A 17,312-nucleotide genomic window follows, 5' to 3' on the forward strand; every position below is an offset into this window, starting at 1 on the left:
ATCTGTTAGTGTTACCAATTATGAGTTTTAAATATTAGCTGATATTGTATCATAATATCCTTTATTATATGGCATATTTCCTTTATTATGGAATGAAGGAGAGTAATAAGTGCTGTATATTATATTTCCACATTTTTGAGGTGGAAAGAATTTTGTTATCTAGTGTGTTGTGAAGAGTTTGGAGGCCAGTAATGATTAATGCATATGGAATAGAGGTTTTGTGAGTTTTTGGGACTGTCTGTTTTGTATTTTCATGAGATTGCAGACAACTGGGCATGAAAACCTAGGCAGTTCCCTTCAGTTCTGTGTTCATATACATGCAGTCTTTTGTTGTCAGTGGAAAAAGGCTGAGTGGGCATTAGTGTATGGTTAAGATTGGCCATAGCTTGGCATAGTGTGGAACTTTTAAGGTTTGACCATGGGGTGTATCATTCCAAAATATATTCATTTAAGAGAGAATAGGATCATGAATACTGTAAATGTATTCAGTATAAGGTAATCATAATTTAAAAAAAAATCAACTCTTCCCATAATTTCTAGATAGCATTAAAGGAATCGCTTCAACAGTTTATACCTGCCTGTTCCTCCCTCTACAAGGCTTAGCAATAGCTTGTTTCATGTCCTGTCCTTGTATTGCAGCTTCCTCTTTCAACGTGGTTGTCTGAATGTGTTCTTCCTTTGTGGATTCCTTCATTGTCCTCGCTAGATATATTACGTGTTGGTGTTTTGTTTACTAGCTGTAACTCTAACATTAGAATGTTTTTTATTAAAATATAAAATGAAGCTTAATATTTCTAGCAACAATTTTGTTATTCTCATATAAATGTCTCAAATTCTGTACAGCTGTTTTTTTAATTAAAAACCTCTTTAAAGAGAAATTCCAAGTAAACCCAGCCTTTAGTGACAGACTTTCTCTTTTTTTTACCATGGAAGATAATCATAATGTTATTTTGGCATTCTATTATTGACAAATATTTTTGATATTTTGAGAATTCTTCTGTAGATAGTAGTTTCCTCAGAACAGGAAATTATGCTTTATACTTGGGAAATATTAGTGTGGCTTCAGTTAATTTGCTTGCGTTTGTAATTTTATCTGTATAAATTGTAAAACTCTGCAAACTGCTCCATCATTAGCAATATTAAGCCAAAGTTACATTTCTTGCTTTCTCCAAAGGATATCATGTACAAATTGTAAACTTATTAAATCAATCTTTTGCATTTTTATTAAATGACATGATTTTACAGCTTTTTCTTTTACACTGTTTATAAGCCTTATTAAGAAGCCAAATACATTTTGTTTGTTCCTATTTTCTAATTATTTATTTCCGCATAGGTGGAGAACGAACTTGCGGTGTACATGAGCTAATCTGCATTAGAAAAGGTAAGCAATGATTTGTGAAAGTGAACTTCTTATCTTGTGAATAGTACTGGTGAGAAATCTGCTACCTGATGTTACAATCCTACATTTTCTGGATCTTTGTGTTGCATCTTTGTGTTGCAAAATCTTTTGATGCTGACACTGTCAATGAAAAAAAGAAAAAAAAGAAATGTGAAATCCCAAAATAAAATTTGGTTTTTCACAAGAAGGAAAAATGTGCTCTTCCGGTATTCGCTGAGTTACATGGAAGTTGTTAATGTTGTTCAGCTGTGATGGGAAACCACAAAAACTTTGATCTTTGCTTTGTTCAGATATTTGTAGGATTATTTGATTTTTAGTAGTAATAGAAATTTGTGGGGATATTTTAAACAACTGATGTAATGGACTGGCAATCCCTGCCTATGTTTTCAGTTGAGATCCTGATGACTGGAACTTCTTTGAAAACAACTGAATCAATAATGAAAGCAGTAATTGACAGAGCATGAAACAGAGCTGTGCTCAAGAGAGGACTTTTACAGGTTTAAAGCTGAGCTACAATGACTGACTTTGGAGTTTGACAGAACAGCTCAGCTGATACAATGACTAGATACAGTTGTGTTTCCTGTCCCTTTTGCCAGCCCTATGCTCCTTTCTGTGGCATTGCTGTTGAATCTCTATATTCTGATCTGAAAGCCAATCTTAACCCACTGTTAGGTCAGAAGAGTCTCAATGCTTTCAAAATGAAAAGAGTAAGAAGATGTGGTGGGAGAGGAGGAGGGCTGCAACACTCTTTTGACAACAACTAAGTGTTAGACTGGCTGAATAGTATTGTCAAACCACATTGTACTTGGTAGGAAGAAATTTTGTTTGGCCTCTAAATAAAGCTTAGTTTCCATTGCATTCCCTTAAAGGTTTTGGTAAAATCAGGGTTTTTTGAAACATTTACTTAGTATCTCCTAACCTCAGAATTAAGTCTACCAGTTAAGATGAAAAATAGCTTTACGGTCACAAGTCATCTTTTCCAAATATCTATTAAAAGAATAATTGAGTGTTGTGTGTGGTTTGACAGTATTGTAATTAAAAACAATTTTCTGCTTTTTAAAACTGTGAATCATTTAATTCTTGCTTTTTTAATGACTTCTTTCTCATTTTGGAGGGGAGGTTACTTTTTCCTTTTTAAGTTTTGGTGGGTTTTGTTGTTTGTTTTGGTTTTCTTTTTAATAAAAAACTTCTTTATGCTGTCTCTGTTTTTCTCTTGGTGGATAAATAAGTACACACAGTACTCTGTATTCCTCCTGTAATAGGCTCTGTTTTTCTTTCTGAATTATGAAACTCATTGGAAGTTCAGGAAGCCTACTGATAAAGTGTCAAAATCTATTAATCTTGCTAATCCCTATTTATTTCAGGGTACTGTAGTGATTTTAAGAAAAACAATGTTTCTGCATTCTTGGAGGCAGTGCTGCATGATTTTTAATGTTATCGCTGGGAAGCTAAATTGAAAAGACGTGCATTTGGATTTTTTAAGGTTCTGTCTTATGTTTAAACATTAGATTCTAAACTCTGTTTGTCATTGTGATATTATAAACTTTTTGTTAACAACAGTTGCATGGAACCTGTGTTTTAGCATTGGTGGTTATAAATTAGCCTAGGGCTAAGTGTGATTAAAAGAAAAGTATCCTCTTAGTGCCATTTATACCTGCAATATATCGGGTTCCTTTTTTCTTCATATGAGTTTCCATGTGTATTCTAACCTTGTGTGCCCCTGTGCCCAGCTGTGTTACTGACAAATTTCTCATTGTAGTGTGTGGAGCGGATGCATTCTTGTCTGTCCTGTCTCCCTACTTGAGGCGTACGTATAAAGCAGAAGGTGCTTGTCATTGTGCTACAGCTCTTCCAGTCATGTAGTGTTTCAGTTGCTTTATCTAAGACTTTACATCATCTGATACACATTCAAGATGTTTTTATTGTCTGACCAGTGGCCAGCCTCCTAAGGATTACTTTATTTGCCAGTTGTCCAGGCCTGTTTGTTTGCCAGGATCAGAGTGCACACTCAAGATCTGTATTGACCTCCTCAGAACAGGAAGGCCTTTCCAAGTGGAGAATTCGTGTCTGCTAGCAGTCTGGAGCTGGTCAAATCAGACCTTCCAGCTCCCTCCTTAATGCCACTGGGTACTCATTTCAAGCTTATACAGGATTGAGTTGAAAAGTTTGATGGCATAGAGGTCTTCCTCTTCACCATCTCTTGGCTGTGCTGTGAAACTTAAGCCTTTTTTGGTCCGTGAGCTCACTGTGGAAGTTTGATGGACAAATTAAGTATTCACATTAACGCAAGGATAATTCCCTATAGTCTTGTCTGGTGCTGGGTAAGTTTGCACTGTCTCCCTCTCCTTTTTCACTGATGTCTGTGTGGCACCAGGAGAGTACACCCTGGCACTCCTAACATTCATTCACTCATTTTCATCGAGTGCTACCTATGAGGCTTTGAGAGTTGGTGCAGTGTTTCACAAAATGCTTCTGCATTTGCTGTTTGCCTGAAAGCCTCCGATGCTTTCTACCAGGTGACGGTAGGTAACTGTGACTGCCAGGTGACTGTAGTTAGAGTACCTGTGTGGAATCTCTGAAAGAAAGATTAGTAGTAAATAGCCAGCATAAGTAACCAGAGTTCTTAGAGATGCCCAGTGTACATTTGTGCTTTGTTTGTCTGTCCGTCTTTCTCCTAATCTTTCCAAGTACATTGTTGTTGAGAAGCGACTAATATGATAAACAGTGATGTTCCATCTTATTGGTCCTGTACTGAATAGGGAAAAGGGAAAAGCAAGCAAGCGAGCATGTGTCTCCTATGAATAATGCACAGGAAAACTTTCCGTTTTCAAGTGATGGGGGGTAATTAGAATTTATATGGGGATTATACGACTTGAAGAACACCTGTTGCTGCTGATTAATTTTTCTTTCTGGTTAGCAAAGTAACACATTCCTAAATTGTCTTTTTCTTGCCTTCACATTCATTTTTACTAGGAAAGTAGGTACCTCAGGGTATCAGATGATGAAATGTGGAAAGGGACCAGAAAGGTCTGCAGGGCTATATGTGACCACACCAAATTAGCTCAAATTATTTAATGACAACTTTTTATCTATATATGAAGGCCTAACTGTAAAAACAAAACCCAAAGCTTAAAAAGGAAATGTCTGCTCTAAGAATATTCAGCTATTAAAATGAAAATTATTTGAAACCTCGCTTTTCTTTTTTTTTTAGTTTTGCGCTTCTCAAATTAACCAGAACCATGGAGGTTTTTTTTTTCTTTACGTTCATTATCTTCAATTTTTAAGGTATTCTAGGCTGCAGTACTGGGACTGCAAACAGTTACGTTTTCATTTAAAACAGTTGCATTTTCATTTAAAAGCATCATTAAAATATCTTTGATGTTAACAGTGCTTCCACTGAAATAAATAAAACAAATTCGGTTTGTGGATTTATTTTTAGCTTTCTAAGACTCAAAGATTTGCAAGTACCAGTTACAAAGCTTATTGAATATCTGAGATTATCTGAATTCTAGTGTAAATATAATACCAATATAGTATCAATACAGAACTCGAATTTGCTAACGAAAGGTGTAGCAATTGTCTAGCACAGGGCCTGCTCCCATGTCACATAATGTTGTTACAGCTTCATAGTTGCCCAAGATAGACTGTGGTGGGTCCACTTCTAGTCTGCACAAGAAGGTTTACAGTACTTTTTGTTCGATTTCCTTTTAGCAGATTTGTACATTTTTGAGAAGAATCTGCAAAGAGCTGGTCAGGAGTAAGACGACTGATAAGCTTTTCTGGAATGCCTTAAAAACTAATTTGTATGTATTTTAGAATAGAGACGGCTTCTAAATGTGTAAATATGGAGGGGAGGGGTGTCCTAGAACATCTAATAGCTGCAAAATATAGAACAAGTCACTTTCCAGCTATAGAAAAGAACTTTAAAGAAGTATGTTTGGTTATTACAGAAGCTTGGTAATACAGTGCTGAAATGTGTGACTCCTATGTTTAACATAGCAAAGTGGTTGAGCTGTTTGTGTGGTTTTGTATTTACACATTGCTGAATTCTGGAAATTGGAAAAAGGAAAAAGATACTTTTGTTTTTATTATAAATGAACTTCTTGTTTACTTCTATTATTTAATGCAAGTTTATTTTATGTACATTCACATATTCAAATTCTTACTTCTTGTCTGACAATACAAATTGAAGACTTGGCTAAGGAAAGAAGAGTCCTGCTTACTTTAGTTAGTAGTGACTGAGTCGTTTCGTTTAGTCACTTGGGGTTCTTGACAGCAGGAGAAGATGGCAGGGTTTTTCTGCAATTACTCAGTTAAAGGTTTGCCTTTTTGTTGGCTATTTTCCTAACACACAGATGTTTTTGAGAGTCATGAGAGTTATGTTAAGTTGTTCCTTTGGTTATTTGCTATGGACATAAAAGAATTTAGGGATTTTGAGATGAGACTTCAGAAAAATGTATCTTTTTTGGCTGTGTAGTGCACTGTAGCTAGACTGCTAGTCTAACTTGGAATTGGCTGTTGTTAGATGTACTACTGTTTTAATTAAGGATGTTTTCAGGTTCTGTTTGTACAGATGAGACAGACTTGTGGTAAGTGTTTACGATACTGAGCTGTAACTGAAGAAAAACTCTCTTTAAGATATTCTAATATGTAGATTATTCACTGTATGACATGGAAGTGACATTAAAGCAGAAAATATATGGCCATATTATTTTTAGGTCTCTTCCACCTTTCATTGTTCATTTATGTATTTTTGAAGTAATGTAAAGTGATACTTCTAACTCCGCAAAGTATTTAGTATTTAATTCATGGAAATGTAGATTGAGTATCTGAGTAAGGTCTGAGTTGCACAGGTTTTTAAAAATTATTTTTAAGCCCTTTTTTCTTTTGCAAGATGTTCTTTTCTTTCTATTGTTGTGGCAGTTTCACAAACAAAGGAAATTATTCAGCACACTGCCTTTGTGACTAATAATGGAACAGAAGTGCTCTTTAATATGCAAAGGAAAGAAGTTGCAAAAAGACGATGTCTTTGGCTGACAATGAAAAATGTCACTTATAATAATAATTTTGAAAAGATAAGGAGGTATGAATTTTTGTTTTGTCAGAAGTACATTTTAAGTAGAACTATGTCCTCCTTAATGTTCTGGTCAACTATCCTTATCCATTTGCATGTATCTGAATGTTAAGTTGCCAACTGCATTTAATTCAAATGGAAAAAAACACATATTTATTCATGAGTTTCATTTTACAAGTAGAAACATTATTTTACTGAAAGTCAACTGCGTCTGATATTCAAGTTATATTACAGTTTTTGTGATAGTCTACACTAAGTAAGTGCCTCTGAAAAAGAAACGGAATAATTTTTCCCCTTTCTCTCTGCTGTCATCCAGTTGGTAGAACTTCTTGTTCTTTGTCACGAGCAAGGTGATACCACAGATGGTAGCAAATTTCTTTAAATTGATGTAAAACATTGTAAATAGATGGGTTTTTTTCTAGTCATTTAAGGGTTCAGATGTGGATAGTACAAAGTAAAGTGCATTTTCTCTTTCTACAGAGATTGGAATAAAAACTCTTCATTAAAAAGTATACACAAGTAAAGCTACTTTTATAATATATGCAGAAAATAGTAATTAATGTGTTCATAATTGTGCACTAGTTAATTTTAAATAGACAAATACATGTTTTTTTTTCCATGCTAGAAGAAATTTTATGTCCTTTATCCCATGAATACTATACTTAATGTATCTGGGAGATGTTATAAAAGTATGGCTGCATATTAAAAAAATGAAAGTAATAATGTTAGAATTAACAACACCGGAATATATACTAAATTTTGCACTCTGTTGGAAAGCTAATCTGTATTTATACATTTTGGACTAGAGAAAATTTAATACAAAGTAAATACTTTGAGCTTATTGATGCCCATACAGGAAGCAAAGTTATGTTTCTGTGTGTTCTCCTGTGTTTGGAGTCTTCTCTAAAGCAGCAGCTACTGGTGTCACTTGACTCCAACTATCACAGTACCTTTTCCTCCGTAGCACGGTTTCTGTGTAAGAACTTTACTATATCTGAACCTTAGCATTTCTTCACTTAAAACGTTCATATAATTATTCTTACTGCACAGTACTTTGCTATGTATTCTAGTTAATCACTGTGCTGTCCAGAAAACTGGATCCTGGATTGTCTCACACTTTGTTGTTAAGTGTAGTGGCTGATAGGAAAAATGTGGTTTTAAAAGATTTTTATTACATAGATTTTTTTTTTTTTTTTCCCCCAGTAGTAGAAAGCTACTTTGTAGTAGCTATGAACTTTTAAACTGCAAATCTCTAGAACCCTGCAAGTCTTTGATACTTTTGCACTGGGAGGATTATTTGAGAGTGCCATTAAAAAGCTATAATCACTGCTGTTCTCTTACCCACTGTGTGGAGAAGAGAGTCGTGTAATATGCCATGTAATTGCAACAGATTATTGGGATTTGGAGGTAATCAAGATGATTCCATGATCTATGTCTATTCCAAGTAGCAAAGCGATGCTTCCTTCGCTGTTTCTTTTCAGAGATTTCTGTTGTTGAGATACCACTTAATAGGAGATGAATTCCACGTTAGAGAGAAAAGGCATTGAGGGACTAGTAAATCAGCAGGGGTGGCAGGCTGACAATTTCCTCAGCCCTTAAGGATTTAGGAATTAAAAGATTTCTGTCAAAAGTTTAAATCTCCATCTCAGAGTATGGCTTCTGTTATTCCTAAATTCTTTCTTAGATCAGTGATGTTTTGGAGCCCAGGGTCCTCTCTTTCCTATAATTAAACTTATCTCCAAAAGACAGCTTCAGCATGGTATTTTAAAAGAAAGGGAAAAGAATCCTGTGAATGACAATCTGCAGAGGCAGTACTAGAGTTGCTACAAGTATTTTTGTGCAGTTATGTACGTGATTAGTTAACTTGCTGAACCAAGTGACTTTTAACATGAACAATAGTTTATGAAGTATGTTGAACTCTGTTTCATGTAAATATTTAGTCAAGTAATTTAATTGCTCATAATAAAATTAAATAAATTGATTTTTTAAATTAAAATACATTTTAGACTTTCTTCCTGTGTGGAGGAAGTCCTGGAATCTAGATGTTAAAATGTATTTTTTCTTATTAGTCCTTGTAATTAGATGTTAAGAAAACAAGGGGAAAAAGAAGTTCTGATTTATCTCTGTAGCAGTGCAGATTATCCTTCAGCCAGTGTGAACTGACATAAACCAAATTGTGAAAAAAGTTGCTATTATTCCTGGTAACTTTCCACTGGAATAAAAGTGACATTGGAGTTAGACCAGTGTAGCTGTCATGATACAGTAATGCCAGTAATTTTTTTAATGTAAACTTAATGTTAGGTGTATGACTTTTTTTTAATAAATTAACCTTTAAATGGTATCATGTATCACTTCAGATAATGTAAGTTTTCTGTTTTCTCCAGTATTACTTTGAAAGGTTTATAAATAGATTTTTTAAAGGGCATTGTTATTCCAAATAGAAAGTTAAATAAACACTTTCATCCTGATTTCATTCTGTCAGTCTTCCAAAACTCTGAAAGGTTCATGTTACTTAAAAATGTTAATAATTTTCTTATTTAGGAAAAGTCCTTTTCAGTTCTGTGTTGAAATTCAGTTGTCATTTCAGGTTTATGTTCATTTAAAATTACGTATCACTCAGGGTAATATATTGGATATAGATATTTAAAGTGTTGAAATACAAATATCTCATGTTGCACATGCTTGTGATTTTGTACTGGAGAGTGTGTAAACTTCCTGAATAATGAAGTGCAAGATGCAGGAGAAACAAACACATAGGAAGGAACATGATAAGAGTAGCAGTATAACATGTATTTAACGTAATATGCTGACAGTGATGATAATAATAAAAGTGAATTAAAGTGATGTTAATATAATACTTCTGTAATGAGTATAACTTTCTATGCCATTTCCATTGTCAGCAATTCAATTAGTCTTAGTAACTTCATAGTAAGTAGCCATTGGTAGCAGGGTAAGTTAAGAAATCTGTGCTGCAGAAGAAAGGCAAAATCCAAGTTTGAATTGAACGGGGCAGCATCTTTATACAGAAAAGCTTCAGTTTTAATGTTGCCTAAATGTAGCTAAAAAATTAAAGACATTAATAGATGAGACTAATTGCATGTTTTAAGTTGAGCTACACCACTTTTCCTGATACTTGTTTTGGCAGAACTTAAAGAAACAGGTAAATTTGTAGAACGGAATTACCTAGTTCCAGTGTTTTATAGGAGAGAAAGAAGAAAGATGAATACAAAGTAAAACAGGAAGCATAGGAAATATATTTGGAATTTTGTCTTTTGGCATGTTTAATAAAATATGTAGAGGGAATTCTGAGTTCATTGTCATTGATATTTAGCAGAAACATCAGCTAGTGAATTTTTGTGGTAAAGTTGCTTCTGTTTTTTATATGGGAAAGTATTCTAATAGTAAATGTCAGCTACCACATAGAGTTTATCTTGGTTGTAAAATGGTGCAGGTAGTCAAGAATTTAAGTTTTTATGTCTTGCACAACACTGGATAAAATATTGCCCCCTGTAGATGTAGTATTTTGTCTAGGTAAACTAGGTTATATTCACTTTTGACTGCTTCTTCAGCTACTCCAGCAAACAGGAAGATAATAATTCTGCTAAATTATTGTGAAACATTGTATATTGAGTTTACTTTGTCAAAGAAAAGCTGTTTAGAGAAAGCACAAAATCTTAGGTAGCCTTCAAGTTCAGTTACTTTTAGAGAAGAGACCATCCTATGTAATTCGTCATAAAAGAAAAAAATATTTACATGTAAACTGACACATACGGAAGTACAGTTCTTACTCCTGTTGAGTAATCAATCAGACTAAAGTATTTTACTTCTGAGCTGACTCTGAGGTACAGAGTGGTTGGTTTGTTTGTTTTTTTCCATTATGACATGAGTTGCCTGTGAGAAATAAATATATGCTGTTTGGAGATAAATAATTCAAGCATGGAGGAAAGGCACTCAAGGCATGAATCGTGTTTTTTGGTTCAGTAACCTGTTCAGCTTTCTGAAAATGTGTTAATTTCTCGTGCAAGTTGGAAAGTTGGTATGAAGTGACAAGCAGCAGTGAATAGCATTTAGATGAAAATACTTTTGAGCTGGACAGCACAGGTTATTTTTGAGTAATGTCAAGATGTAACAGTGTAAAAACTAGTAACAATAAATAGTGCTTCTTCAGGACTAAATAAAAAACAGTCCTGTTTATTTAAAAGAATTTAAAAGGCTAAAATATCTTAGATCAAGTTGTAAAAAAGATAAATAAAATGGGTTAGAAATAAAAACAAGCTTACATTTTTCATTTCAAATGTTTTCGTGCTAGAATCTTAAAGGTAATTGAGGTTCTTTGGATCATACCCCCAGGTGCTTAATTTGTGCAGAGAAGAGATAGTATTGCATTTGTAAATGAATAATTAAAACATCACTAAAATAACTATGTGGCATTGTACGTTACTAGCTAAGTGAGCAGTATGATGTGGAGTGTGAGAGCTCCAAAAAGAATTGACTGGATATTAAGTATAATTGGGGGGGTTAGATACATATTAAAAACATTAAATGCTTTTTAATTCAATATTAAAACCATTAAATGCTTTTTAATATGTCTGAGGATTTTTGTTGTTTTAGTGATATTTATTTAAAGATGCCATTATTTTCTGAAGAGTTTGAAACATTTTTTGGAAAAGAAAAACTGTTTAATAACAGGGAGGTTACTATTTGAGAAAGATCTGCTAATTTGATAATTAAGATGAAGAGATGGTAAGTTTCTGTGTTCTAATAATTCTAATTCTACTGATGATAATAATAAAAGTGAATTAAAGTGATGTTAATATAATACTTCTGTAATGAGTATAACTTTCTATGCCATTTCCATAGTCAGCAATTCAATTAGTCTTAATAACTTAGTAGTAAGACATTTGTTCTTTTAGTATTTCTAAAACTGTGTTATGTTATTATGAATTTCAAACATTCATTTTTGTTTTTCTTAAGAACTGAGTATAGTTATGAAGTTTATAAAAGTAGGACATTTGAATTTGAAATATGACTGTGAGAAAGTATTGCCTTTCTACTGGTTTGTGATTGCAGAAGAAACCACTGGGAACCTCTGAGAGTTTTTAAAATGCTTTTCATGGTACGATTAATGCCCAAACCAATCAGAATTTATGACAATGTGTTTTGAATCAAACTAAATCTGGTGCTGAATGTGTCATAAATGTATTTTATATGCAAAACAGAACATTTTTTATTTTTTCTGTTTATGAAGTATAACTGCTTGACACTTCAACTGTGAGAAACTAATTGAAGGATTAATGTGATGTATGAAAACTTTATTTGTAGATGGGAATCTGTACACATTTACATGTGGAAAATTGAAGTACAATTTTATTTGTGTTTTTTTTTTTTTTTTTTCCTGGCTTTATAATGGTAATACATTAAAGGATTTTAACTTGATAATATACTTAATCTGTGAACAAGCATTCTAAGATTCTTTTCATGGATGCAAATTGATATGGAAATATAATTTTGAAGTACTATGTTCACTCTGAATTACATCAATAATTAATTAGTCTTGCTGCAGCTAAAGTTTCATTCTTTCTGTAAGGGATCAGCCAATGCTTTTTTTCACTCTAGAAAGATGTCATCAGATACTGTGTTTCCATAGAGAACTATACAGTTTGCATCCAGTGCCTTTTTTAACTAATTAGTACCCAGGAAGTAGTCAAGAAAAAAACAAAAGCATTGTGTTTTCACGTTACTTTTAGGTTGTGTTTAACTTCCTTAAGCACATATTTCATGAAAATGAAAATATTTAAGAAAAAAGCTTTCCTCACCTTGTTGCTCTGCTTGATGCAGCAGGCTTTCTCATGCGAAAGGAATGATGAGGGACTCTCTAACTTTATGGGTCTTTGTATTTCGGTTGTAGTGTCTGAAACTGAAAATGCCACATGCCTGCTCTTCCCTGTTGCACTGTTTGTTTTATTCTGCCCCTTATATTTCTCGTTCTTTCTTGGACTTCAGTGGGTTGGAGGGTGAAGGTCAGACTTTGAAGGTTTCAATTATTTCTAGCTTTACCTACAGTTCTTCAGGAGGCAATGTTCTCAACTCAGTTGAGAGTTGCTCATGTTTTTCCTAACTTTTCTGGTGTGATCTAACAAAAGAAGGAAAAATTATACTCAAGTTTTATATTGACTAAATAGAGGTTGTAGTCCATTTGGGGTTTCTGTTTTATCCTTTTGGGACTTCTTTGGTTGCCATCCTGGTATTTCTTTAGTAATTTAGTCAGGGTGGGTGGTTTGAAGTTATTGGCAGATTCCTTTTCACGTGAAAATTTTCAGGGTTCTAGGCACAATGTTACATGATCTCTTCTGATCAGAGGTAAAAAGTGAAGCAGTGAGTAATTTGTTCCACAAATTTGAATTTTCACAGTTTCAGATAGGTCTGGATGTCCAGCTCAAAATAGAAATGCAAATATGACCAATTCCTTTTAGATGGTAGAAGGTGCATTTCTTTTGATCTTTCTTTTCCAGTTTTTAAGACACACCTGTATAATTATTTAAGAACAGCACCACAGACACAAATGTTCCCTGTCATCGCACAAAACAAACTGAGGAGGTTTTGGAACTGCGTGTGTTTCTCAATCAGCACTTTTACATAGATGTATGAGCCCAGATTTGCAAAGGGCATAAGCAGACTTGGAGGAGAATTTAATCTGGAAGGCTCCTGGGAAAGTGCAGTTCAGCCCCCTGCTCAAAGCAGGGCTAAAGTTGAAGTTGGATTCTGTAACTGATATAGGCAATCTGTTCCAGTGATAAACTCCCTCTTATTCTGAAATTTTTGCCCCTCATCTACAACTGGAATTTTGCTTGTTGCTACTTTGGACTGTTGCCTCTTGTCCTTTTGTGTTGCACCTCTGAGAATGCAGTCTGTTGGCAACTTTTCTTTAATCCTGCTCCTTTTTATGTAGTGAAAGATTTTGCCACACAGCGTTATACCCTAAAGTGAAGTGCCAAGATCTTGGCAAATGGAGTTCATAAATCTGATAAATCTTCATAAATCTTTTATAAATAGAAAAAGAGCAGAAAGAGCAGGAAGAAAGGAATATGTGAAATCCTAGCTTTCATCCAGATGAATGCAGCCGTGTTCAGTCCTGAAAGATGCGTGTCTCTGTGTTGAGGCCACAAAAAACACTCCCAAGTGTTAAGGAGGCTGTTACCTCAAGGTCCTATTCTCACTCTTTAGCATGCAGGTTTGAGACGTAACTGATGTAAGAGGCTATATTGTTTATTAATTCATCAGCACACTACTAATAAACAAATGAACAGATTAATTAACTATTAAACATACCACTATGAATCACTTACAGTTCTATAACGCTTTACAGCATTGTTAATTGCATGCAATTATTGAGTTCTATCACTTTTTTCTTATAAATTGCACCCAAATATTACTGAATTATAGTTCTATAACCCTTCACTGTAACCTCCCACACTACTTAGTAACAAATTTGCAATTCTTTACTCACCCTTTAACTTCTTACATCAAGTCTTTCAGATGTAGACCCAGTGGGGAGTCCAGTGGGTTGCCCAAGAAGCTTCCCCTCTGACATCCTGGCAGCCTTGATTAATGAAGCAGGTCAGCTTCATTATAGTCTATGGGCATCTGTGCTCCTTCTGTCAAAAGATCTGTCCTCTCTTGTTCCTGAACTGCTTTTACAACTTGTTCGTTATTTCTTACATTTCTAGACTCTCTTTTTTGCTGCCCTTCTATATCCCTTTCTCTGCCCAGTCTCCTTTCAGATAAGCAAACTGCCCCTTAATTACTGTTTCCCCATTGGTCCAGTTTGCTACATCCATTCCCAGATTTCATATTTCTAAAACTATTTCCTAGGTAATCTTGACCTTAAATGGTATTACTGATGTTGTTACTTATGTACTGATGGACTTGCAAGATTCTACTGCTGCAAAAGATGCCCAATACTCCCTTTCAGTTTTCTGCTTAATAGCAATTACATATTCTTTATTTTATACACTTTCTAAGACATGTCAGTCTACTTCAGCCTTTTTTCCTCCACCTGGTTTTGATTAAGTATGCTTTATCTCGATTCCACTTAGCTCTTTCTGGTTTTATGTGCAAGTGACACACAGCATACCATTATGTGCTTTTTCTCATTCTGTTTTTTGCTCACACAGTATACCACTTGTCAGGGAGCAGCAAGGGCCAGCTGATCCCTAAGGGAAGAGGAGCCAGGAGCTGAGCGTAACAAGGCTGGCAGAGGCAGTGGCCTCACCAGCAAGGGCTAATTCCCTCCCCAGCAGCACTGTCTCAGAGCTGGCCCTGAGTCCATGTAGCCAAACCTCCAGCATCTTCCATGAAGGGGGGATGCTCTTAGCTCCCTTCCAGTGCCCTCTCTCTCAGATGTTCCATCAAAAACCATCAGCCTTGGCACCTGCTGATGATCTCCCCATTTTCTGCAGAGACCCTGTCTTGTTATGGGGGTCCGGTACTGCCTTGCTCACAATGTCAGTCCTCCCTTAGATAAGGATGAGATGCTTCTGTGTTCTTTGAAAAGATGATTAAACATTAACTCAAATTTAAATAGTGGTTTTTTTCATTATCTCTACATATATTTTTTGAACTTTAGTAGTATTTTTTAATGATCAATTCTGATATAATATTATAACTTTTACAAGTTAAACGTTTACAACATTTTTAAAAAAGTGTTTGTTTCTGTTTCTTCTAGTATCTCCTGAAGCAATTGGATTCCTGTCTGCTGTTGGGGTGTTCATTATTCTCATGTTGCTACTTTTCCTGTATATTAACAAGAAGATGTGTTTTGAAAATGTTAGTGGTTTCCCAGATCTCGATTCAGGATACACTACAAGAAAGAATTCACAAGATAAACTTTGTAAGTATATGAAATACAGTGTACTAAACTTAATTATAAGAATGCACATTTTTGCAAGGATGTTTAGAAATACAGAAATAATCACTTGATTAAAGTGATGAAAACACACAATGTTGACTTTTCCCGTGACTGTGTAGTATGTGGAAGGAAGAAACCTTTGTATTCACAAGCCACAGAAATTCAACAGCTATATAACGAAAGAGTTAACATTTACTTATGGGAAGATATTTCTCTTGCACTATGAGAATATTCTTGAATGTATTTCAAATGTTCTATAATTGTGTATAATTAAATTTTCTGAAGTAAATTTGTGAATGGGATTATTGGGTTTTCACTCAGCCTGTTAAAATCCTTCACCAGCCTTTTAGAGAAGGTCTTGCATTTACTCAACTGGAAAATAATTTTAAAGAAGTAAAGCATTAGAAACTAAAGACATCTTATCTCTGACTAACAAATTATTTCTATCCTTTTTTAATAGAACAAGGTCTTTAATAGTAATGTGAATTAAAAAAATAGACCTTGAAAAAGATACTGAGGGTTGGTAAAATAACCTGTTTCTACTTTTGGGCTATGGAAACTGAATGGGCTTTGTTAGCTGACTTGAGAGGAAGAGACAGGCACCAGAGAGCAGAATGGGAAATTTGAGAGGTTTTCTTCCCTTCTACCTCTTTAAAAGGTGCAGCTAAATTTTTATTTTTAGTTTTCTTGGAGGCAGAAAATTCTCCCCCTGGAAATCGTCTGTCATCTTAACTTTCTTTTGCTACAAAACAGGTATTCATGTTCCAAAATATTTTACTTTATGTAAAAGACAGCAAATGTTTTTGCGTGAAGAAGTCTTCATGATGCATGGTTTTATGCAACTATTATGTTAAAAGCTTGTTTTAGTGTGACATTGATGAAAGGACGTAATTTAAATGTCTCGCAACTTCTTCTTTGCAGGTTAGAATAAAAAAAAAATATTTCCACCTCATACAGTTGTCTTATTTTTGAAAATAATGAATTTTATTGTGGCTAGTTGATGCTGCAGTTGATGAAAGACTATGGTTTTGCTGGTTGATTGTGGCTTCATCTCAAGATACTTAGCTGCTTTCTTATTATTTTCGATGCATATTGAATGGAAAGAGCAAAGCTGCAACTTCCCCATGTAAATGTTTTGAGTTTGAGATAGCGGAAGCAAATAGCTCTGAAATTGAACTTGGAGAAGTGGAGTTGATCTGTTTGTGAAACAGAGGACCTTTTGTTATTAAAAGTTGTTGCTGAATAGGTTGGACAAATGGCATTTTTCAGAAACCTGCACCAAAATCTGAGCCTTCCCTCCGTGTCTTCTCTGGTCCACACACTTAGCAGTGCTGTGGATGATCTGACCAGTGTTGTTGGAGAGGTTGGCTACAGTGTAGCTGATTCAGTAACAGAACAAGTAACAAGCATGATAAATGGGCTTCGTGCAGAAGATGAAAGCTCCAAAATTGAGAATGATAAACCTGTGGAAGGGAGAGAGGAACATAGGCCATCATTAGCTCATTCTCAGGAAATAAATGTGAAAGTGAAGACAGGTATTGCAGAACATAAGGAGACTCATTATTGTAATTCGTTAGATTTTGTAAAAAAAGATACAAGTCAAGATGGAGTATCTGACCATGTCATGAGCGAAAAACAGTGCCAGTTAAAAGACGCAGGTAGTAATGATCATTTAAGTCATACGGAAATACCTCAGAATTTGAAGACTGTAGGAGGACCTTTTAAAAGAGAAGCAGTAGGAGGAAATGAGTGTTTTGTAAATGATAAGTTCTTGAAGGATAGTAACCTGAAAAGTAATAAATCTACAACGGAGCAATCTGTTGAGAAACAAGATAATTGCCTATGTGTAGTATCACATAATTCTAAGAACCACTTACATAGAAAAATCAAACCAAGGTCACATGAAGTTGATTTTAAGGATTCTGACGAAG

At 34.6% G+C, this 17,312-nt stretch overlaps 1 long non-coding RNA gene across 1 annotated transcript; it reads left to right on the forward strand.

The window, feature by feature from the left end:
- The first annotated feature begins 1,332 nt into the window (after nt 1-1,332).
- On the forward strand, nt 1,333-16,827 carry LOC104160829. Its single transcript, XR_696443.1, has 3 exons — nt 1,333-1,381; nt 15,199-15,363; nt 16,303-16,827. It is a non-coding gene; the product is annotated as an uncharacterized LOC104160829 (long non-coding RNA).
- Nucleotides 16,828-17,312: the final 485 nt, after the last annotated feature.

The sequence above is a fragment of the Cariama cristata genome, unplaced genomic scaffold (assembly GCF_000690535.1).
Source record: "Cariama cristata isolate BGI_N322 unplaced genomic scaffold, ASM69053v1 scaffold11244, whole genome shotgun sequence".
In the NCBI taxonomy this organism is placed as follows: Eukaryota; Metazoa; Chordata; class Aves; order Cariamiformes; family Cariamidae; genus Cariama; species Cariama cristata.